The sequence below is a fragment of the Chinchilla lanigera genome, unplaced genomic scaffold, assembly GCF_000276665.1.
Source record: "Chinchilla lanigera isolate Chin_1 unplaced genomic scaffold, ChiLan1.0 scaffold00017, whole genome shotgun sequence".
NCBI classification, from domain to species: domain Eukaryota; kingdom Metazoa; phylum Chordata; class Mammalia; order Rodentia; family Chinchillidae; genus Chinchilla; species Chinchilla lanigera.
In genome coordinates this window covers 1,269,065-1,294,199 of record NW_004955418.1, presented here as the reverse complement: position 1 = coordinate 1,294,199, position 25,135 = coordinate 1,269,065, and the positions used below count along the sequence as shown (strand labels likewise).

Genomic DNA, 25,135 nt, shown 5'->3' with positions numbered 1-25,135 from the left:
TTGTTGAAGGAAGTGGTCATGGGGAGGGACCTTAGGGACTATATGTCATCCCCAGCCTCTTCCTCTCTGATTCTTTCTCTACCTCACACTCGACATGAGGTGAACCGCTTTCTTCTTTTATGCCCTCTCTACCATGATGTTCTGCCTCACAACAGCCCAGAACAATGGAGCCAAAGGCCATGGACTGAAACCTCTGAAACCATGAGCCAAAATAAGCCTTTCTTCCGTTAAACTGACCATCCCAGGTACTTGTCATCACAGTGAAAAGTTAACGCAGTATATAAATTATACCTCAATAAAGCAGGAGGCGACCCACAAATTCACTAAACGTTATGTACAAATTCACTAAACGTTATGTACAAAAAAACTAAGAGATCTAATTACTACATTTAAAGATAATAGTAGAAGCTGGGCATGGGTCCTAATGCCCGTGGTCCTAGCTACTCAAGAGGCTGAGAAAGAAGAATCAAGAGTTCAAGGTCAATCCCAGAAACCTAGTGTGATTGTTAACTGTGACTTGACAATTTGATTTGAATAAGAACCCACCTAGCACTGGGTGTGGTGGTGCGTACCTATAATCCCAGCATTCAGGAGGCTGAGGCAGGAGGATCACCATGAGTTTGAGCCCAGCCTGGGCTACTTTAGTAAATTCAAGCCTGAATTACATATCAAGGCCCTGTCTCAAAAAGCCAAACAACAACAAAAAAGAACCACCTAGCAGATCAGTAAATTCTGGGTGTGTCTGTGGATGCTTGACATATAGGCCAGAAAACTGAGGGGGTAAGACCCACCCCCAGATGTAGATGGCTCCAACCAATAGGCTGGTAGCTTGAGTGGAATAAAAAAGGAAAGAAGTGTGTCCCTCTTTTAGAGGTGCTCTTGTCTTCGCCATTGCCTCTGGAGCTGGTGCTCCATTCCTTCAGCCTTCCTCCTGGCCTTCTTCAGCCTTCAGACCACCCATCGCTCTGCAGTCAGCTTCCAGGCCTCTGCCCTTCACTGCACCTGGATCCTCCAGCTCTGCACTGCATAGATGGCCACTGGGACTCCTCTACCTCTGGCCCTGTAAGTCTACCTAACAAACACCTTGTGTAATCACACATATATTTTATATTGAATCTGTATATAGAGAACCCTGATTAATACACATAGCAAGACCCCATCTCTAATACTATAAATAAAAGATTCTTAAAGCAACAACAAAAACAGTAAAGGTTTTATTAACAAATCTTATTCTGCCATCTGCTGAGTCTGACCTTAGACAAGTTATTTAACCTCTCTTAGCTCAGTTTTCTCATCTATAAAATGGGCACTGGAGGAGTAAATAAATTAATGCATAAGATGCTTGGCACATAGAAGGTGTTCAGTAAATAGAAACAATAAAGAAGGGTGAGGGGATAGCAGTTACTGAAGGAGGAAGGAAGAAAAAACAGGCCACATCCTTATATTTATGACCTAAGACTTGACTGGGTTCTAGGGAATATACAAAAGACTATGCGTGTGAGACTGCCAGGTATGGTGGTGCACACCTGTAATCCCAGCACTCTGGAGGCTGAGGCAGGAGGATCGTTGATAGTTCAAGACCAGCCTGGGCTACAAAGTGAGCTCAAGGCCAGCCTGAACTGCATAGCGAGACCCTGTCTCAAAAAGACAAAAATAAATAAATAAATAAAATAAAAGTTGGCTAGGTAGAAAAGGGAAAAGTGGACTGCTTTGTTCGTTTGTTTGTCTGTTCTGAGCCAAGGTCTTGATGTGTAGTTCAGGCTGATCTTGAACTCATGGAGCTCCTCCTTACCTCAGCCTCCTGAGTACTGGAATTACGGATGTGCATCACCACGCCCAGCTAGGGGTGGACTGTTGTTCCCTCCCCTACTGTGGGCAACTAGAAGGATAGAAAGACCCTTCCTGGTGAAAACCGGGCAGGCAGAGCAGAAGTCACAAGAACAGCTGGGGGCTGAATGTCCATAGTCATGGTGGGCGCTGAGCTGGCACAAGCAGCGGAAGGCAGGGCCTGCCTCCCGGAGTGCAGTAAGTGAGCGGGCCTTAGGAGCTCCTCCTCACTCCCTGGGGCCTGGCTGTTCCCAGGCCCCTAAGCTCTGGACCCCCTTCTCCCTCCCACCAGTCTTCTTTTGGGGAACAGAAGCTGACGCTCTGTGGGTAGAGCATGACGCCTCCGTCATTCCTCCCTCTAGTGACTCATTCTGAAGACTGGGGGTGGCAGGAAGTACTAGGGCCCCAGAGCTGCAGCCCTATCCGGATTCTGGCAGTTCAGAGACATCCTATACTCTTCCCTCCTCCCTCCGCCCCCGCCGCCTCCCTCTCCTCCAGCTCCGACTCTTGACATTTCCACGTAAGAGACACCCACTTCCCCCAGAACTCTTCTTGCCTTTCTATTGCCTCCTCCGGTCCCTCAGCTCCAGCTCACAGGGACCGCTGGCTGGAAACAGCCCCATCCCAAGAGACACAGGCACAAGGCGGGCCTAGAAGCCCTTTCCTGAGGGCTGTGACCAGGCAAGTGCTGCCTCCTCAAGACGAGGCTCATGATCTGGAAGGCTCTCCGACTGAAACCTAAAACAACAAAAATTGTTTTCCTCTATGCTAAGCTCTTCACACGCTTAATCTCATTTCTTCTTTACAAAAGCTCCATGAAACAGTATTAGCACAGATATTTTGCAAGCGAGAAAAGTGAGCAGAGCTGGGGCTGAAATCCAGAATTCTCATCCTGAACTGTTAGCTGCCAGGCTTTTCTGCCTGTGTTGGGAACTCAGGCTGATGTAGGCCCCTTTGAGCCCAACCCTGGAATAATCAAGGGCAATACCTGCAATCCTCAGGTCCTTGGTACAGCTGCCCTACGAGTTATGGGCCTAGAGACTTCAACCCTAGCCTACCTTCTGGTTCCCCATTGCTCTTGAGGACTGCCCCACTCTCCACCCCAGTGGGCTGGGAATGTGGAGGGCTACTCTGAGAATTCTTGTTCCCCTCAACAACTTACCTTCATATTAAACTTCCAGTATAAGCCAGACACATAGCTGTAATTTCAGCACCCCAGGACGCTGAGGCAGGAGGATCAAGAGTTCAAGCCCAGTCTAGGCAAGTTAGAAAGGCGAGACCTGTCTCAAAATAAAAATAATAATAATGATAATAATGATAATAATGATAATAAAAAAGGGTCAGGGACATAGTTCAGTGTGAATGCCCTCAAGATCAATAGTCAGTACTGTGAAAAAAACAAATAAATGAAAATAAAGTTCCGGTACAAACAAACATCAATATGTTTCTGGGAGCCCAGGGGCTAACTAGAAAGAAGGAAAAAATCAGGCATTGCTTACAGGAACTGGCAACCAATAGAGAGCTATACACGCCGCAGGGTGGGGTTAGAGAGCTGTACACAGGGCAGGGTGGGGTTAGCTCAGGTTTGAAGGCAGCTGATGTCTGTTAAACCAAAGAGTCACAGAGATGGCCTACACAACAATAGAAATAATAAGATTCTTAAATTAGGTAGCACTTTATAATTTCTCAAGCACTTTACAAACATTTGATCCTCCAGATGACTTCCTAGGACCCAAGAAGGTAGGATGCATTTTCTGTAAGCTGTCACCCCGGGGTGGGGCAGGCAAGGCAGGGAGTGAGTTAACCAAACCCAAGCACCAGGGGGTAATTGATAGCTTTTATGGTGACTATCCTCAGACTTCTTAGACATCATATTTCCACTGGATTACCGCATTTACATAACAGTGCAGGGTGAGAGCCCCTGATAAATCTTCCCTGCGGGGATGGATACAGTGGAAATGTACTTTTGTTGACAGCGATTTGTTTTACTACACCGTTGCCCTTCAGTTTGGGGAGGGAAGAGCAGGGCTGGAAAGAGAGGAGTGAGTGAGGGGAGGAGACGGGAAGGGAGAGCATGCGGCAGGGCGGGCAGAGGAAGGGCTGGGAAGGAGAAGGCAAGCTGTCTCCACAGCCAGCACTGGCCAGCAGTGAAGCGATGGGTGGATGTGCAGAACATGACTGGCTGCTGGGGAGTGGCCCACAGTCGCAGGGGCGGAAAGAGTCAGGGTGCCCGCCAGGCTCTTACCTCTGTCCCCAGTCGGGAGTGACTGAGAGAATAAGGAGGGTCAAAGGGCCCAGGGCTCCTTTTAAGCCCACTTTTGAGGTGGCATCAAAGGCCTCTTGGGATTCCTGCCACCACATCCATAAGCCTTCTCCAGAGGAAAAGTGGGTTCTAGGGGCATCTGCATGGAGCCCCCAGGTCTGACGTCCTCCTGATCCAGAGGCTTGGGCTCTGCCACTGATTTAGCCTGATGGATTCAATCCGTGCACTCTCAACCTGATTTCTCTGCTAATGAAGTGGAAATCTATTCATTCACCTACCAGTTACGCACAGACTATGTCAGACGCGGCGCTGTGAGCTTCCCCAAACCGCAGGAAACAACAATCCCTTCCTCTGAAGACTGCAAAGCCCAGTGAAGGCGGCAAACCTGCCCCAAAGAAACAGGCCCTGCTGACACCGAGGTGCTAACAGTGGGCGCTTGCTCAGCAGCCCAGCAGGGCAGGTCCCGAACCTATGCCCTTACTGAGACCCCCTCCATGGCGCACCCCTCCCCGCGACTCGGTTTTGCTCTCTCCATCGGGAGGGCCATTGCCTGAAATGGGCTCATTGGCGTAACGGTTTCCTGCGCTAATGGCTCTTAGCAGATACTAGTTCAGGGAAGCGGGAGGTGGGCGGCGATGGCCACCCTGCCCCCCACTCAGCGGGACCGCGAGGCCACACTGAGGGAAGGTGCCACACCAGCCACAGGAACGAGACAGTGTCGGCTGGCACTTATTCAGGAAAAAATGCATGTTTCTCTCTGCTCTTCAGCTTTTTGATTTTCTCTCAGCTCTTCTGCCCATTGCTCTCCCCTGGCTGATTCTGCATCCTCTGATTACGCCCTCCTCGATTTCTGCCCTTCTCCCAGGCTTGTCCTCTCTGCTTTCCTGCTTGTTTTCCCTTGCACTCGTGAGAGAACTCTTACCCAAATGAATTGAAACCAGCAATTTCCAAGGCGAAGAGGAAGTTCTACTTGTATCAAAGCCTTTTCCCCTCAGAGGGTACTTGCTTTTCTTCATCTGTAAAATGAGCTGGAATTTTTTGCAGGGCTTTTTTTTTTTTTTTTTTTTGAAACAAGTACTCACTGTGCAGTTTAGGCTGGCCTTGAACCCACTGCAGAGCCCAGGCTGGCCTTGCACTTGCTATTCTCCTACCTCAGCCTCCCCAGTGCTGGGCCTATAAATTTGTACTACCATGCCCAGCTTATTGCCTCTCCCTCTATATGTACTGGTGGTTTGGTTTGGTTTGTTTTGGTTTGTTTTGGTTTGTTTTGGTTTGCTGTTTTTGAGACAGGGTCTCGCTGTGTAGTTCAGGCTTTCCTCAAACTCCCGGCAATCCTCCTGCCTCAGCCTCCCAAGTGCTGGGGTTACAGGTGTGTGCCACCACACCCAGCTGTGTGTGCTCTTTAATGTTACTTGAAATAAATATAAGTCAAAAGATTAAAAAGGCTTGTTGTCCCCCTGTCTTCAGGCTTTTGAAAACTTCTCAATCCACTGCATAAGAGGGCCTTGTAGGTATAACTGACAAGACTATGAGCTAACTGCGTGTCACCACACAGCCAACAGTATATAAGGATGATTAGGAATAGGGGCATTGAGATCCAGGCAGCTCTGGGCTTTTTTTCTTGTCAGTGCTGGACTTCACACATGCTAGGCATGTGCTCTACCATAGAGTTACACCCTCAGCCCTACACTGCTATTAAAGTGGGCAGAGAAACATGCTGCCCGCTGCAGAGTCCCAGGCTTGTGCACCTATTATTCTTTCTGCCCTGAAGTTCCTTTCTCTGTTCTCCATTAAGCTAGTATGAAAGGTCTCCTCTTTGGTACTCCCCCAGTTCAGGATCCCTTTCAGGGCCCTCTGAGCTCCCTGTGCCAAGGCAGTTGTACTGCTTGATCAGTTGTGTCTGGATTTTTCTTGTAGGAATGTCTGCTCTTATAGCAGAAGATGCCCCCTCCACAGCCAATATACTTCAGTTTCTTAGTTGCCCAGGTAACAGTTCCTTTTCAGTTCCGGTTGCTTCTGTCTCTTAAAAATGGCTGGTCACGGTAATGCATAGTTGGTCACTATGATGCACATTGTAAGAATCAATCCCCAATTGACAAGCCATTCTGCCTCTGTACTTCCTGTTTACTTATCCCATACAAGCCCTAAACCACCAGAGGTCAGGGCCTGACATTTTGAGAAAAAATTGATTCATTATCAGTGCCTGTCTGACGTTAAAGAAATCTGCCTCCAAATCCAGGGTGTCCTATTGATGTTTCTGTTTGTTGTTGCACTCTGAGCACCCCAAAGTCAAGAACTAAGTTTTTCTTCATCCCTAGAGCCAAGCCACATACTAGGCATAAAAGAAGGACATGGTCCAGATGCACAGGAACCCCTCCTCCTCCTCTGACACTGCTGTTCCTGAGATTTTGGTATGCTGAGCACCTATCATGTGCTGTCTTATTTAATCCTCACAATGGCCCTGTGCTGTAATTTCAAGGCCAGCCCGAAATTTGTAACAAGACATTGTCGGAAGAAAATTAGGGATTCAGTGAGACAATTAAATTTCTCTCTGCCCTGGAGGTGGAAAGAGCCTCCTCCTGGAAGGACATGGAGTTTTTCTTCATCTGACACCCAACTCCACCTTGCCTCCTATAGTATGTTCATACAGGAGTCAGAGTGATCTATTTTTTTCCTTTTCCTTTTTCTTTTTTTTAAACTGGGGATTGAATCCAGAGCCTCATATGCTAAGCACATGCTCTACCTTTGAGCTACACCCCTAGCCCTAGAGTGACTTCTTAAAAGTCACGTCACTCCTCTGCTCAAAACCCTTCAGTGGCTCCCTATTTCACTCAGCATAAAATCTGTAGTCTTTACAATGCCTCACAAGGCCCTGCAGAACCCCTCAGTCCACAGACTTAATGAACCCACTCTGCGCTACTCGCTGGTAAACCATACTGTCTTTGTAACTATTCCTTAAACATCACTACTCACACTTGTTCCCAAGGGCCTTTGCACTGGCTGTCTTCTGTACCTACAAAGCTGTACTCATGATCTGGGTACGGTGGTGCATGTTTGTAACCCCAACATTTGGGAGGCTGAAGCAGGAGTATCTCAAATTTATAGCTAGGCTACATAGTGAAATACTGTCTCAAAAAAAGCAATCAAAAAACCTTATTCATGATATCCCAAAGGTTTGTTCCTTTGTTTAAGGTTTTATTCAAATGTCACTCCATCAGGAAGGCATCTCTGGTGATTTTAAAATTGCTTTTTATTTGATATTCCTCCTTTCAAGAGCTAGAGCTAATTCTCTTTCCCTTGATTATTGGCTGGGCTAAATTAGTCCTTTCTAAAGAATAGATTATGGTGAGAGTACTATGTCACTTCTAATACAAGGTCATTAAAATCATTATAATTACCCAGGCATGGTGGCACATGCCTGTAATTTCAGCACCAGGGAGGCTGAGACAGGAGGATCTCCAAGAGTTTGAGGCAGCCTGGAATGCCTTGTAATCTCAAGGCTAGCTGAACTTTGTAATAAGACAATGTCAGAAAAAAAAATTACCCCAGTCTTGTCATGAGAACAGATCAGTCAAACCCAGACTGAGAGAGAGTCTAGAAAATACCCTATCAGTACTCTTCAAAGTTTTCAAGATCCTGAAAAACAAGACGAACTGAGAGACTGTCATCAGTTGAAGGAGACTAAGGAAACACGATGACTAAATAAAATGTGATCTCCTAGACTGGATCTGGGATGGAAAAGAGTCTTAGCAGAAAAACTGGTGCAATGATTCTAAGGATGGCTGGGAGAAGAAGTAAGGAGAGCGCAGCTCCAGAGATGGGGGAAGAAAGGGAGTGAAAAACGCTCTTCACAGGGACCCAGTGCCTGTCTCCAGTCACACTGTGCACACTACCTGGAGCCCCATTCCTTTGCCAAGGCTCTGCTTCTATGAAGCCTTTCCAGGCTCCCTTGGCCTAGGTTAGTTCTTCCCTACTCCAAGCTCCCATAGACTTTTCTTTCTTTTTTCTTTTCTTTTTTTTTTTTTTTTTGTCTTTTTGAGGCAGGGTCTCGCTATGCAGTTCAGGCTGGCCTTGAACTCATGACAATCTTCCTGTCTCAGCCTCCCGAGTGCTGGGATTACAGGTGTGCGCTACCATGCCCAGCAATCCCATAGTCCTTTGCACGTGTCTTTCTTTTTTTTTTTTTTTTTTTGTCTTTTTGAGACCGGGTCTCGCTATGCAGTTCAGGCTGACCTTGAGTTTACTTTGTAGCCCAGGCTGGCCTCGAACTCTCAACTATCCTCCTGCCTCTGCCTCCCATGTGCTGGTATTACAAGCATGAGCCACCACGCCCGGCGGCACATGTCTTTCTAAGGCACCTTCCACATAACTGGGCCTTTGAGTCCTGGGGCCCTAATTACAACAAGTGAGTCCCTGGGCAACACTCCTAGGCTTGCAACTTCTCCCAGGGCACTTAGGCCTTAATGGAAGGAGGAAGGGAGGAAACAAGGAAAGGGGTGGAGCTTCAGAGCTGTGCTGGGGCTCCGTTAGGACGATCACCTTTCCTTCTCCTTCAAATTCTAGCCTCACTGCCAGGGGAAGCACTCCCATCAGTGTGCCTGTCCCTCTGTCTTATGTAAGCACTCTGCCAAATATCATGTATTTGAACAGTATTAATTTTCTCCTGCTCCTCTTTCTCCACAGTACATCATGTTCCTCTTGTAATACAGACACTGTGAGTCCTCTCGCAGCACCTGCCCCAGGTCTCTGAAGGCTCCCTGATATTCGGTATGCAGACTGGCTTGAGAGGCCACTTTCTCTCCAAAAGAACAGCTTGTGCCAAGGCTTGAAGCACATAGAGTGCTCTGGGAGTCACAAGTGGTAGTGTCGTGTTTGGTCTGTAGAGTGGATTGGGAGCAGTGAAAGATGAGGCAGGACAACTCGGCAGGAACTAGGCTCGGTCGGTGTCTTCAGTGTAGCTGTAACAGAATACTTGAGAAGGGTGATTTATAAAGAACAGAGATTTGCTTCACAAAATTCTGTTTGAGGGGTTTGTTTTGTTTTGAGATGAGGTCTCACTGTGTAGTTCAGGGTGGCCCTGAACTCATTATCAGCCCAGGCTGGCCTTGAACTCATGGTGATCCTTCTGGCTCAGCCTCCTAGATGCTGGAATTACAGGCATGTGCCACCACACTCAGCCTTAGTAATTTTTTTTTAACTTATGGAAGTCACTGAAGAATTCCAAACACTTTGGAATTCACTCCCTTCCCACTCAGTCCTCTTGTCGTCCTATCACTTTACGCCCTGTACCTCCTAACCCTTTGGGTCATACCAACATCCTAGAAACACCAAAGATTTATTTACATACCCTTCAGTATGTAAGTTTTCTGTTCATACTACCTCATTTCAAGATTTTGGTGCCAATAGGTGGGGAAAATGGCTCCTTTAAGTTATTTACCTTACCCTAAGTCACAGATCGAGAAAGAAGGAGCCGGGGATATAGTTCAGGGGTACAGCACCTGCCTGGCAAGGGTGAGGTCCTGAGTTCAATTCCCAGCACAAACACACACACACACACACACACACACACACACAAATTCAGAAAGAAGCAGAGCCCGGTTTCTTAACTGACCTCAACTTGCATTAATTGACAATGCATGGTACTGGGAATTAAACCCAGGGGTACTCTACTGGATAGAAGCCTTCAGAGACCTGGGGCTACATCCCCAGCATTTTATTTTTATTTTGAGATAGGGTATGACTACGCCTACAAATTTGTGATCTTCCTGCCTCAGCTTCCTAAATAGCTGGGATTATATACATGCATCATTGTGTCCAACCTCTCTATCATTTTCTAAGTCTTTTCTTTGGGGAAAAATTTAGAGATATCGGTATGGTGATACATTCGAGGCCTGAAAGCAGAAGTGAAAATCAGCCTGGGGACTGGACATTTCTAGCATAAGGACTTTCAGATTCTGCTGGGCCCTGTATCACCCAGTCTTGCTCACCTCGCTGTGCTTAGCAGCCAGTCTCTTCCCATTCTCTGGGTCTACCCGCCCCCTTCAGTTCTGCTTACTCCCATTCCTATGCCCTTCTTCACTTCCTTGAACACTATTTACCCTTGAATTCTTGATTTTGAGTGATACATTTGTCGTGAAATTTCTCTGACCCCTCTAGATAATCTAAGCAATGACAGTAGGTGGCCACACATTCCCTCTCCTTCCACAGCTCTAACAAAAAGGAGTTTGGCCAGGCATGGTGGCACACGCCTGTAATCCCAGCACTCAGGAGGCTGAGGCGGGAAGATTGCTGTGAGTTCAAGGCCAGCCTGGACTACATAGTGGGTTCAAGGCCAGCCTAAACTACATAGTAAGATCCTGTCTCAAAAAAACAAACCTAACATAACAAAACACAATGAGTCCGGCTCCGTACTGAGCTCCCAAAGCTCTTCAGGAAAGGTTGGCTCCTTCCTACCTCATCTCCAACTACCTACCCCTGTCCTCTTCCACAGGCTAGAAATACATAACCAAATGCATTTCCCAGAACCTGCAAGCTTTTGAAGCCTTTCCATGTACATTTTCTCTCTCTGGAAGGCCACTACCACCTTATTCCACAGCTTCTTGGACCAGGAAAATGCGCAATTGTCCTCAGTCTCAACACCAACATAACCTCTACTTCCCCGGCCACCATCACCACTCAGACCTTCATGTTTGGGCCGACTGCTCCCTAACTGGTCTCCAGGGTGCTACTCTAAACTCACCCCTTCCATTTTCCATAAAGCACCCACAGTAATCTTTTTAAAATACAAACTTGATCGCATCAGTCCTCCCTTCTTAAAACTCTTAAATGGCTTCCCGTGCCTTGACGCTAATGTCATCACTCCTTCACCCAGTTCTGGACTCCTCTCACTTCTCTTGCTTCTTGCCTTCTAGATCCACCCACTACACTACTGCTACTCCAAGCACAATTCCTGACACATTCGCTCAGCTCCTTGAAGCTTGCCTACCCAATACTCTTTCCTCTGAAATTTCCTCTTCTTGTCCTGACTAATTTCTACTGACCCTTCTGGTTGGGATTAGCCTGAACTCCCTTCTCCAGAGAACATCCCTGGCATAAGCAAGCTGCCTCCACTTTCTGTTTGCACTGTCCAGCATTTACCCCAGGACAGCACCAATCCTGTCTGTTAGTGGCTGTTTATTTACTTGTGTGTCTTCTACACCCAGGAACTCCTTGAAGGCAAGGAACCTGCTTTATGTCCTGCTCTAGCCCAGAGCCAGCAGGTCGTCATAAATAACTGTTGAATGGTGGGTGAATGACTTTGTCTTCACAATGCATGCTCAGGTACAACTGCAGCTTCTGTCACCACTAACCTCAGTTCCCACTTTACATTACAGTTGACTAATTGAGAGGGCTCTCTAAGGACTGGGATTGCAGCATTCAAGTGTGTACCTGTGCCAGCGAGGTGGTACATACCTGTAATACCAGCACTCGGGGTCGATGTGAGTTCAAGGCCACCCTAGACTAGATAGTGAGTTTAAGGGCAGCCTAAACTACATAGAAAATTTGTATATCTAGTGCCTAATACAGAATTCAGCATTCATTCTCCCATTTACCCACTGGTTTTTGTTTTATTTTGTTTTTTGTCTTTTTTTTGAGACAGAGTTTCACTGTGCAATTCAGGCTGAACTTGAGCTCACTTTGCAGCCCAGGCTAGTCTCAAATTCACAACGATCCTCCTGCCTCAGCCTCCCAAGTGCTGGGATTACAGGCCTGTGCCTCCATGCCCGGCCCTACCCATTAATTATTAAAAATAATTAATTATTTTTAATAATAATTAATTGACTGTCTACTATGTACCTAGATCCTGCTGATGGAACAGTGAACAAGACACAAGACCTGGCCTTGAATTCACATTTCATTGACATAATAGGTGCTCAGCAAACAGGAAGTTCACTGCATCTCAGTCCTACTGGGGTAAGACTATGAAGGGGTCTTTCCTGTCTGGAGCTAAAAAGCAAGGACCACTGGCCCAGGGAGAGGAAAGTAGATTGTCTTGGTGAGCTCTGGACCACAGTTTATCCAGGTCCCCTTGGGACTGGCCCTCAGGCAGCCGCAGGGAGGGGGCGAGGAAGGAGAGTAGGGTAGAGAGGGTCTGAGTCCCCAGAGACCAGCAGTGGTGTTGCAGCTCAGTGCTCGAAGCCACTTTGCGAAGGCATTCTGCCAGGCTTTGCTGGTAAACAGCTCTCTTCTTTGCACTGGGCCAGAGGAAGGACGTGGGTCCACAGAGGGAAAGTGGTAAAAAGATAGCAATGACGGAGGAAGACGGAGGGAGAGAAAAGTGGAATGAAATAGAAGAGGAAGGGTAAGGAGGGCAGAATCAGAAACCTAGGAAATGGAAGGAGGTGAGGTACAGACATGAGCTAGGGCCTGGCCTGCCGGCGGAGCCTGTGCACATCACAGTGAGTGGCTCTGGGGTACGGCTCTTCACTTGTGTCACTGGAGAAGAAAAGGGAATTCAGTTTTGAGCCCTTAGAATTCCCTAGATGCTTTCCAGGGCCCACTGATCCTTCAGGTCCTCACCAGTCCCATCTGGCCATCACAGGAGGCTCCTGCCAGGAAACTGCTGGCCCCAAAACCAGCCTATACTCGGTGCAGACGCCTCCCAGCCAGTGAAGGAAAACAATCTCACAGAACAGCAGCCACTGATTCTAGTCTTCCTCAGAAAAGACTCTCTGTTCACCATCTGCTTCCCGATGAGGGTCTATGCTCTGTGAGCCCCTGGCCTGCCACTATCTTAATTTGCAAGCACAGAGCAGAAACTTCCTTGAGCTGAGAGCTGGGGAGACGTGGGCACCGCCCCAGGAGCCCCCAGATGCCAAGCCAGCAGCCCGAGTTCCTCACAGTGCCACTGCTCTTGCCAGCAGCCTCAGCTGCTCGCTCCTGAGGCTGTGATGCCATCTGCTGCCCAGCTAAGGAAACTGGCCCTGCTCTGACTGCAGGGCGAGGCCCGGCCTAGCCGAGGCTGGGCAGGAGGCCATCTGTGCCTCAGGAACACCATGTCTTTGTTCTGGACAAGCCAATGCTGCCCCTCAGTGTTGTAGCAGATGCTCTGATCCCTCTCATCAGCCATCCTTCTTGACTAGGAAGCATCTCCCTCTTCCACAAGAAGGAACATAGGGAATCTGGAGGGATGGATGGGTCTGCTGTCTTTTGGAAAAGACCAGTGTCATCTCAAGGTTAAATTACCTAAAGGAGTACCAACCTGCCTTTACAATTCTGTAATTTTCTTCAAAGTGATTTTTTTTTTCTTTGCAGGTTTAACTAAGATCATTCTGAGTTGAGTTAATTGGATGAATGAAATAATGAGGCCAGGCCTAGAAGAAACAGGGCTTTGAAGAAACAAGCATGCTCCTTCGGAATTGACACAAAGACCCACAGACTCAGCTGTTTGTGAAGCTCCCCTTCTCTGTGTTACGTTCAGGACTTTTTCCAAATATGTTAAGAGCCACATATTTGTTGAAGAGATGGTGAGTTTCAGGAAACTTTCTGCAAAAACTGGCCTCCAAGGTGATCCCCGATGATCTGTATCTCCTATGCTTGCATTGGTAGTCCTGTCCCACATGGAACCAGGGCCTGTCTGTGTGGCCAGTAGAATTTGGCAGATGTAACTGTAACTGCCAATATTTGGTTATGAAAGACACTGTGGAGCTGGGTGTTCTGGCACACTCCTGTAATCCCAGCACTCAGGAGGCTGAGGCAGGAGGATCGCCGCAAGTTCGAGACCAGCCTGAGCTACAAAGTGAGCTCAAGGCCAGCCTGAACTGCATAGCAAGACCCTCCCTCAAAAAAGACAAAAAAAGAAAGAAAGACACTGTGGCCTCCGTCTTGGTCACTTTCTCTTTGTTTCCATAACCATTTGCTCTGGGGGAGGGCTGTTGCCATGTTGTGATCAGCCCCATGGAGAAGCTCACATCAACAGCCACACTGCCAATCTGGGAAGCCGATCCTCTGGCCCGAGTCACGGTTTGACATGGCTGACTGCAGCCCTCGGTGTACAGCTTGCCTGCAACCTAGTGAGGGATACTGAGCCAGCTCAGCTGAGCTTCTGCCCCTCAGAAACTGAGATAAACGTCTGCTGTTTTAAGCTCTTAAATTTGAGGACAGTTTATTTTGCAGCAACATAATAGACCTACCATATGTTTTATTATTCTATCATGGCATATCATCTGCATCGTATCACCTCATTTCCTTATCAGTCTGGCACCTGGACTCCGTCCCAAAACCTCTCTAACTTCGTCTTTTACTACCTTGCCTCCTCCTCAGCCTAGCCTCACCCTTGGCTGAGTCCTTCCTCAGGCCCTTTCAGTTTGCTTTCCTCTCTGACGGAACCCCCTCCTAGCCACACACCTGTCACCAAAATCTCTTTTCAGTGAAGCTTTCCTTGACACCCTTAAATTGCAACTCCCACCATCTTCCTATCTTTTCCCCTAGTTTATTTTTATTCTTAGCTTTACCATTATGTGATATATAGTAACATACATTTTATACATTTATTCTGTGATTTTTGTCCTCTCCACTAAAATGTAAGCTCCAGCTATCACCAGCACCTGGAATTGTGACAAGCAAATAGTGTACATGTAATACATACTTAAATGAAAAAACAAGTGAGGGGCTGGGGATTTAGCTCAGCGGCACAGCGCCTGCCTGGCAAGGGTGAGGTCGTGAGTTCGATTCCCAGTAACGGGGTGGCGGGGGGGCGGGGGGAGAGAAAACAAATGAATGTCATAATATTACCTGATGGAGGGTCCCATGGAAATTCCTTCCAAGTTCTTGTGTCCTGAACAAATAATTGGACAAGACACAGAGAAAGGTAGCCAGGTGTGTACATTTATTAACGGTGGAGAAGAGGTACACTCTGCAGAGTGAGTGTGGGCTAGTGTACAAAGTCACAGAATTAGGGAAAGGGACCTTTTTGTATCTCATATTCCTGGATTGGCCTCTTCCTCATCCAAGTAAGGCATTGGGACAGTTGTCCTGTCAAAAACTCACTTGACCTGGCATCAGATATAAACTGCCCTATTGAAAGATTTGCTTGACTTTCAGCCAGATGTAAACAAAGAAATGAAAATAGCACCTTTCTGATCATTTCTCAAACAGTGCCAGATGCAAAGGAGAGATTAAAAATATTGCTTTCTGATAGGTTCTGTGTGTAATATTCAGTAGCTGTGGGGTCATTTTGGGCCCTGTGTTCTGTACATGTCCTCTGAATATTTATGACCTTTGATTCATTTCACCTCGTTGTTGGACTGGTTCACCCCAGCCCTAACCTCCTACTTCAATAATGCACTAATGTCCTCTAGTTGCCATATCATATATCACATATATGTTATTTTTAACTGCAGCTTGAGGCAGTGCAGGCCAACCTGGGCCGTAAACAAGAAGACCTAGCTTTTGTTGCCTGCTGGCTGACTGCCTGACTATGAACCCAGCACATAAGCTCTCTGAGCTACAGTTTACACATCTGTACAGTAGGACTTATACAACTTTCCTGTCCTATCATATGGTAGTCATAGAGACCAAATGAGATAACGGAGGTTGCAGCATTTAAGAAATTCCTAATATATGATGTGTTTTTGAAATGTGTTCCAAAGACCACTGGTGCCAAGCTAAGGTATGTAAAGAGAAAAAAAGTTCAAAGAAGTCTGGGAAATGTAGGGTCCAATATTCTAACTCTTGTGGCCATCCACAATTCATCTTAGCACATGCAAGGCTCTGAAAATCATGCACTGAAAGGTCTTCCCCCACGCACCGGACTTTACCCTGGGAAACCTTGCTGTACATAAATACAAAGCATTGCCTTTGTGATCTGAGTAGTATTGTTACTGCTGAAGTTCTTGAAAAGAAAATCCTGCTGGGATGAGTGATGAGCTCCAAGAGGAGGGAAGAGGAGGAGAGGAAACCGAAGAGGAGGAGGCACAAGAAAGGAAAGGAAAACGAGAAAGAGGAAAAAGAGACTGGAACAAGAAAGAAAAATGGTGGTGAGGGGAGAGGACAACTAAATTCATCCCTTTTGCAAATATCTTCAACAAAAGCAATTTCCTATGGATAGGGCTGATGTGAGAGAGAGAATCCCAGAATCCTAGTCCTCCCAGTTGGCTGAGCTCTGCTTTTTCCTTTGAACGTTGTTTCTGCCAATTTCCGCAGTTTGAAGCTCTGGCTTCCTTTTCTGCTTCAAGGAACTGCTGATTGAAAAGATTTCTTCTCTGTCAAAGAGGAAGAAGCAGGTAAACCAAATCAGCAGCTTTGTAACATAGTGTACTTATTAAGTGTCTGCGAGGGCAGCCGCCATTCTTCCCTTCACAGTGAGCAATGTTCCGCATGGCAGCGTTCAGCTCCCCAGAGCATGCCTGTCTTAGCAAAGAGGAGCCCCAAGGTCCTTCAACCTCCCTGGAGATGCTCCTAGTAAAATAGATTCTGCCACTTGCTCGGGCATCCACTCACATTCCAGCCTTCAAAGTGAGGTCTTTTAGTACATCTCATCTTAGTCTTTTCTCCATGATTTTTTAATTGCCTTTCTATTTCTCTAGGAGAATGGAGTGAATTGTCATAAGCTGCATATATAGCATTCACAAGGCAATCCATCTCTCTGGGCATATGATTAGTAAACAAACACAATTTGATTTTTTTTTTTTTTTTTGTAGTGCTAGGGATCAAATCCACTAGAAACAGCTTCACACTGAGCTGCTACACCCTAGCCCAAACACCATTTGGGGGCCTCATTGCCTGTTGGGAGAATAGGCTTTGTTGTTGTTGTTGTTTTTGGTACCAATTAAACTCAGGACCTTGCACTTGCCAGGCAGGCGCTGTGTCACTGAGCTATATCCCCAGCCCTTGTTTGTTGTTTTTTGAGACAGGGTCTTGCTATGTAGTTTAGGGTGGTCCAAAGCCCAGGTTAGCCTCACACTCATGGCAATCCCCAGGCCTCATCCTTCCCAGTGCTGGGATTAAAGATGTGTACCACCATTTCCAGCAGGAGAATAGGCTTTAAAAAAAAAAAAAAAAAAAAAAAACAAAACTATTTAGTCAGGAGTCATGGCTGATGCCTGTAATCCCAGCATTCAGGAGGTGGAGGCAGGAGGATCGTCACAAGTTCAAGACAAGTCTAGGCTACAAAGTGAGCTCAAGGCCGGCCTGAATTACATAGTGAAACCCTGTCTCAAAAAGGCAAAAAAAAAAAAAAAATTCTAAGCTGATCATGGTGGTAACTACTTGTAATCCCAGCACTTAGGAGGCTGAGGCAGGAGGATCACTGCGAGTTTGAGGCCATGGGCTAGGCAGTGAATTCACGGCCAGCCTAGACTACATAATGAGGCCCTGTCTCAAACAAAACAAAATTATTCTAATGTCAACCTAATTTAGCAGTAGGGTTATTTATTTACTTATTTTTGTGGTTCTGGGACTCCAACCCATGGCCTTACACATGCTAGACAAGGGCTTTACTACTGAACTACACCCGCAGCTATTTATTTCTTTTTTAATTATGCGTTTCAAGGGTGCAATAGGGAAGCAATGGAAAAGAAATGACATACAGTGGGCATCCATCTGGTTCATTACACATAATATCACTTAATCTTAACAACACTAAACTATGGATCTTATTATTCTTATTTTTTATTTTAATTTCTTTTCTTTTTTTTTGCCAGAGACAGGGTCTCACTATTTAGTTCAGGCTAACCTTGAACTCACTATGTAGCCCAGGCTGGCCTCCAACTCATAGCAATCTTCCTGTCTCAGCCTCCTGAGTGCTAGGATTACAGGGTATGTACTACCACACCCAGTCTTAATTTTAAAAAGTTTTAAAAGTTGGAATCTTGCTATGTTGCCTACTCTGGCCCAAACTCCTGGGATCGAGGGATCCTCCTACCTTGGCCTCCTGAGTAGCAAAGACTATACGCACATGCTATTCCTGTTTTATAGATGGGGGAACTACACTTACTTAAAAGTCAAACAAGTAATATGTAGGTGATGAGGTCAGAATCAGATCTACATCTGAGTACTAAATCCAAGTTCTCTACCCAGCGGGTTTATATCACATGGAAACCTAGGCTTTTGATTCCTTACTTGCCTTGTGAGAGACTGAGTTTATTCCCAAATAAACAAACTGGGATTCTGTCTGTTTTCACATCCCCTTTACAGGATGGTAAACTTAGTATCAGAAAGTTGAAAGTAACCACCTTCCCCACTTCCTGTGACCAAATCTGAATTCACTCTGTAATCTCAGTACTGGTAGGGACTATGTCTATCTTATTCCCATGTATCCTTTCTAGTGCCCAGCACAGGGCCTACTGCATGAGAGATATTCAATACAGGTTGAATGAATGACAAAAGTAAAAAAAGCAAGATAAGAGGACATGGGACAAAGATTTAAAAGGCCAATGTTTAGCTTAAAGAAGAAGCAAGGAAGAAGAGAGGGAACCAGGAAGAGAATGAAAGAGTAAGATAAGAAAACTCAGCAAAAACAAGCAAGATAAAAATAGTCTCTCGCCACTGTCCTTCAAAATTACTTTCTATATTTGAGCCTAAGTGACAAGTGAAATCTCCTCTGTAATTTCCCATGTGTTCAGTTTAATGAATTTCCGGCAAATGATTCCAGTACTGGAGGGCCAATTTGGACACTGTGGAGGTGGGGGTGGTGAGAAAATGAGGGGTATGAAAATAGACTAACAAATCGAGTTTAGCAACCAAATGAAGGGGTGATTGGAGTCACGTGAGGAGGGAGCCAAGTCCCAGAACTTGCTTGACTCTAAGAAGAACTGGATATTGGTCTTGCTGCAAATGTCACCATGCTATTTCCCTACATGAAACAGAGAGCACCCAGAATCCCAGGCTGCTTTGCAGCTGTTCATTGTACCAAGCTGGCTATCATATACAAAGCTATATTTGTGTATAGAGAGGGCGTTAATTTGTTCTGCACGGTACTGAAGACTGGACCTAGGTGCTAGGCAAACAGTCTACCACTGAGCCACACCCCTAAGTGTTTTTAAAACCACTTTAAACAAGGTCTTTCTAAATTGCTCAGGCTGACCTCAAACTTGGGATCTTCCTGCTTTAATCTTCCAAGTATCTGGGATTAGAGGCGTGTGAAATAATTTAATTTTAAACATTGGAGGGAATAAGAGACTCTGGCTCTTTCAGTTCCCACATGCTTCCTACATGGTAGGTGCACCAAAAACATTGAACCAAGTCATTATGAGGGACTTGTGTTAGGAAGGGAGAGCAATGAAAATGTATACTGTCCCCCTTGTCATCTGTTTGTGCTGCTGGCTTAAATGTCTTAAATTTCTCCATAGACTGAGGAAGGAGCTCTGAGATGCTATAAGACCTACAGTGAAAACTCTTCTTGAACTCTCAGTCCTTCTGCCTCAGCCACCTGAATATGAAAGGTATGTGTGTGTGTGTGTGTGGGGGGGTAACTGGGGATTGAACCCAGGGCCTTCACACTGAACTACATCGCCAAACTCCATGCACGTCTTTGTTTGTTTGTTTTTTTGTTTTGTTTTGTTTTGTTTTTTTGTCTTTTTGAGACAGGGTCTCGCTATGCTGTTCAGGCTGACCTTGAGCTCACTTTGTAGCCCAGGCTGGCCTTGAACTCCCAATGATCCTCCTGCCTCGGCCTTCCGAGTGCTGGGATTACAGGGGTGCGCCACCATGCCCTGCTCCATGCACATCTTTAAAGGAAGGTCTAAATCACTAAATTGCCCAGCCTGGGCTTCAATTTGTGATCCTCCTCCCTCAGTTTTACAAGCATGCACCATCATGCCTGGCTATTACAGTCAACTTTAGAACATTTTCCATCGCATCAGAAAGAAATTCTTAGCTGGATATTGTGGCACACACCTATAGTCCCAGCACTCAGAAGGATGAGGCAGGAGTACCGCCATGAGTTCCAGCCGCAGCTACATAGCGAGTTCAAGGCCAGCTTGAACTACATAGTGACACTCTGACTCAAAAGTAAAATAAAATAAAACAAAACAAAAGAAAACTTTGAAGCTGGGCAGGTGTGGTGGTGCATGTCTGCAATCCCAGCACTCAGGAGGCTGAGGCAGGAGGATTATTCCAAGTTCAAGACCAGCCTGGGCTACAAAATGAGCTTAAGGCCAGCCTGAACTTCACAGTGAGATCTTATCTCAAAAAGATTAAAGGGGCTGGGGATTTAGCTCAGCGGCAAAAGCGCCTGCCTGGCAAGCGCAAGGTCGTGAGTTCGGTTCCTGGTACCAGAGAAAAACCAAAAAAAAAAAGATTAAAAAAAAAAAAACTTTGAAAGTTGAGGTATTAGCCAGGTATGGTGGTGCACACTTGTAATCCCAGCACTCAGAAGGCTGAGGATTGCCATAAACTGGAGGCCAACCTGGGCTACATAGCAAGAGTCTGTCTAAAAAAAAAAGAAAAAAAAACCTGGGGTGTTGACACACCTCTGTAATTTCAGCTACTTAGGAAGCTGAGCCAAGAGGATCAAAAGTTTGAGGCTACCCTGAGCAAATTAACAAGTTTCTCTCTCAAAGCAGGGCAGGTGCTAGGGATGTAGCTCAGTGGTAGAACACCCCTGTGGGTTTAATTCATAGCAGCACAAGAAAAAAAGTTTGGTTTTACTTAGTTTACATGACCCCCTTGGCTGGGTCACAAAGTAGATAACATCATGACACAAGTGTTATATGTGAGAAAAAAATGGTGAGGTCAGACATCCAGGGCAAATCTTACTCATTTGTTTGTTTTTTGAGACAGGGTCTCTCCATGTAGTACAGGGTGGTGTTGAACTCAGTATTTAGCCCAGGCTGGCCTTGAACTCATGACAATCATCCTGCCTCACTCTCCCAAGTGCTGCGATAATGGGCTGTGCCACCAGGCTCCAGTGAATCTTGCTCTTTTTATAACAACCTGTTCTTGCTGGGCATGGTGGTGCACAGCTGTAATCCCAGCACTCAGGAGGTGGAGGCAGGAGGATCACCTCAAACTGGAGGCCAGTTTGCTCTCCATAGTGAGTTCCAGGCCAGCTTGGAATATCTATCTCAGAAAAAAAACAATTCTCATAGGAACTAGTGGGGTCCCTAGGGAAGTATATTAATCCCTATGCACTCTCAATAATCCAATCACTTTCTCCTAGGTTTACCTCCTAAAAGTTCTAACACCTCAATACTGCCACACAGTGGACCAAGTTTCTAGCACAAGAATCTTTGGGGAATGTGCTGGTTAATCTTGTCAGTTTGCCAGGATGAAGAGACTCTTGACAGGTTTGTGGAGTGAATGGGGAAATGAACAGATTATTAGAAGGCGGGGACTAGTTGGAGGAGATGGGGCCAGGGACATGACCTTAAGTACTGTAGCTGGTCCTGGCCCCTTCCTCTGCCCCTTCCCCTGCTCTCTGCTTCCCAGATCCCAAGAGTTGAGAAAATTTCCTCTCCCATGCCCTTCTGCCATGATGTTTCTGCATCGGAACCTGCCAACCATGAACTGAAATTGTAAGTCAAAATAAATCTCTCCTCCTTTAAATTGTGGGTACCAAATATTTTGTCTCAGCCACTTAAAGCTGACCAATACAGGGGGCAACAACAGCCAAACCATGGCGAATATGAATGGAATCAAACAATATAAAGTTTTTTTGGACTGGCTTGTTTAATTTAATATAATGTTTTCAAGATCCATTCAATTTGTAGTATGAATCAGTACTTCATTATTTTTATGGCTGAATAAATTCCATTGGACGGATATACTACATTTTATTTATCTACTCGTCAGTAATGGACATTTGGCTTCTGTTTGTTTGCTTGCTCGCTTTTGGGACAGGATCTCATCACGTAGTTAAAGCTGGTCCTAAAATCATATGTATCCCAGGCTGGCCCCCAAGCCAGGCAAGCTGCCCCTGACCTGTGCCCAGGAATGTCTAGTATTTAGCATTCTTCCCGCAGACTGTAAGCATGAGGCAAGCAGGAATCTCTATTATAGGGCCTTATCAGTGGCAGCTGAACAAGTTGTGGCTCATGTTAGATGCTCAGTAAATGTTGACCAATTGACTGAACAAATTGTTAAATATTTCTCTAATGGTGGTTCCTATTCAGGAAAGAGAAAAGACCAACCTCGCAAGCAAATGGTATTAAGAAAGAACAAGAATATAAGGCTCAGTGGAGGAGAAAGGGCAGGGCAGGGCAGTCCAGAGGTTCGGGAATTGGTGTCATTTGGGGCCACATTTAGGTCAAATTCAGAACAAACATGTCCTCAACCATTGTTTTTCTAGATATGTTTCCCTTTTCTACTTTATTTTTTGGATGTTTGAAACAAAGTCTTATTACGTAGTTCAGGCTCTCTGGAGCTCACTATGTAGCCCAGGCTGGGCTCAAACTCATAGTGATTCTGCTGCCTCAGCCTCCTGAGTGCTGGGATTACAGGAATGTACCACCATGCCTGGCTCCCTTTTTCAAAAAATTATTATTCCTAGCAGTTTGATCTTTGAGGTCATAAGAAACAAAAATATTAGAAAAATACTGACATTACAGGGAAAAGAACATATAAATCAACCCCTACCATGAATTCAGAATTTAAAAGAATAGAGGTCAAAAATGTTGAGTATAAAGGATCTTATAACTAGGAAAAAAGAAATCATAATCTAGGTTTCCCTCCACAGGACGTTAGATGGCCTTTATTTAAAATAGGAGACCACATTTTCAGTATAATATGAGAACATGATTTACCTCACAGTCTTATTCATATTGACTAGCCTTCCTTCTACATAAATCCTACCTTCTACCTGGACTAACCTGTGAATCCAGTCATCACCAGGTTATTGGTTCCAATCTCCCCAAAGGCTCTCTTATCACTTTGTACTCAATTACTTCCTGTCTCTTCTCTGAAATCACACATGCACTTGTTTACACACACACACACACACACACACACACACACAAACACACACACACACAGCTTTCCTTTTCATGAATCCTCAGGGTAGCTCTGCCTTCACTTTGTGTGGTTGAAAGGAGAGATAGCAAAATATATGAGATGGCAGTGCAGTTTCCCTTTTGTAGAGCTCTGCAGGACAATTATCCACCCAATCTGCTCCGTTTTATAGCCCTCATAACCCTCCTTTATGATTACACTGTGACAGCCGGATGTGGCGTTGATTATGGCAGCAGTCTTCAGCCACATTTCCTATTTAACTGCAAAGCAGAGCTCTTGTCTACCAGCCCAGCAATGAGTAATTTTAATTACTGTATTTATGTAAGGCTTTTCCTAACCAGAGTCTGTGTCCAACTCCGTTAAAACTGCAGAGGATTTGTGCCTGACTCTTGTCAAGTGGGTCTTTGGCCCTGTAGCCTAGGGTCTCTTGTTGGAACCAATTTGGGCTGTGAGGTTTTTCAGGAGACGTCTGCAAGGGTTGGGGTGCACAGGAAGCATTTTTTTTTTTACTTAGGAGAGAACTGTGAAAATAGATAACAAAACGTGCTGGTAGATGCCAAGGGCAGTGGTCGATTCCCAGGGGCTAGCTAGGCCATAGTGCTAGGTACACTGGATTAGCAAATATTAGCAGGATTCAGGGGAAAAAGTAGTGGAAAGGGAGGCGCTCTGGAACCTAGGAAATTACAAATAAATGTAGGAATTACTGCCAGTAGGCTTTTTTCTTTCTGGGCCCCAGCATCACCCTCTATAAAGCAGGACAGAATCATAACGACTCTACCTTGGGAAGAAAGGAAGTTTCACTGTTCAAAAGAAATCTTCCTAACATAACGTTCTGTCTGTCCAGACTAGACACTGGGCCGACTGTGCCAGGCAGAGAGAGCTGGCGTTCTTTGGCGCTGCAGATCAAGTAAGGGTCTTACTTTGGAGACCACATTTTCAGTGGGTCTTACTGCAGAGAACCAGGGCTGCAGTCTGCAGGGTTAGGCAATAGGGTTGAGTCCGGAAACTCTCCTGGAGAGATCTCGAGGACCAGACCAAGGTGACCTGTGTGGGTGGGAGATCCATTAGCCCTGTGACAGCGCGGCTACAGAAGGAGGATCAGCGTGGGAAGCACAAAGGCGTGGGGCAGGCTTACAGCCACCAAAAACGGCCACACGTGTGCGAGACACGCGCCGTGGCCGCGCTCTGAGCAGGCAGGCAGTCAGCCCAGCTCTCTAGGACACACACAAGGTCCTCTCCTTCGCAGCTCCAACCTATCGCCCCTTCAACCCATGCATAAAAACAGGACGGCACCCCGGGCCCTTTTCCACCGGAGACTCTCGCGTGCGCGCGGCGTGTACACTTCCTCTCCGCGCTTGAACTTTAAACCCCGCCTTTCCGGGGCGGGGGGGAGGTGTGTGCCCCGCCCACAAGGCCCCGCCCACCGGCCTGCCCGGGGCGGGGCTCCCGCGCCTCCCGGCTGCCCTTTCACCTGCGGCCTCCGAGCCGGCTGGTGCTGCCAGCGGAGCTCTCCGCGCGTGCGAGTGAGTTGGGGCCTGGCGGGGAGAGCGGGTGATTTACTGGAGTGGTTTACGCTCCTTAGCGGGGAACGTATGTGTGGAGGCTCCGGCCGGGGCACGGGACAAAGCTGGAGTTCGCTTACTTGTGACTCCGGGCTGGGAAGCTTTTTTTTTTCGGGGGGGGGGTTTCCGGTATCGGGAATCGAACTCACGACCTTGCGCTTGCCAGGCAGGCGCTGTGCCGCTGAGCGAAATCCCCAGCCCCCACTGGGAAGCATCTTAAAGAGCCTGGGGTTTTCCCCCCGTGTTCCGCTGGCCCTCTTTCTCGCTGGGGAGTCATCTGGAGCCGGACTCCGAGAGCCCCGTCTCGGGGCGCCGCGGGCACGAATCGTACTTGGGAAGGCTGTGGGGAGCACGTGTCCAGGTGGAGCTGGCGCGGCCCCTCTCGGCCCAAGGCCAGCAAAGGACCAGACCGCTTTTAGGTGCTGTTTGTAGACACGAGCAATGAATCCTCAGTTATGCTCCTGTTCCTCTGATATTTTGGAGATTAGGGGTGAGATATATTTGAAAATGGTTGGGAGAAGACACGGGCTGAGCTAGCCTAGCCTTACATAAATAA

General features: G+C 46.6%; 1 protein-coding gene and 1 long non-coding RNA gene across 7 annotated transcripts in view; both read left to right on the top strand.

Annotated features, from left to right (window-relative positions):
- Positions 1-951: 951 nt before the first annotated feature.
- LOC102021878 lies at positions 952-21,586 on the top strand. The gene is made up of 6 exons (XR_260535.1): positions 952-1,062; positions 11,931-12,043; positions 13,385-13,596; positions 19,420-19,512; positions 21,231-21,357; positions 21,500-21,586. It is a non-coding gene; the product is annotated as an uncharacterized LOC102021878 (long non-coding RNA).
- Positions 21,587-24,444: 2,858 nt separating this feature from the next.
- The window catches only part of Matr3 (matrin 3), a 56,253-nt gene continuing 55,562 nt past the window's right edge, over positions 24,445-25,135 (top strand). For 2 of the 6 annotated variants that reach the window (XM_013512913.1, XM_013512912.1), the window contains exon 1: positions 24,458-24,540. The gene's annotated coding sequence lies outside the window, so the exon portion shown is untranslated. Of the gene's footprint in view, positions 24,541-25,135 lie in introns of all 6 variants that reach the window. The other 4 variants (XM_013512915.1, XM_013512914.1, XM_013512918.1 and 1 more) reach the window with 4 other exon arrangements.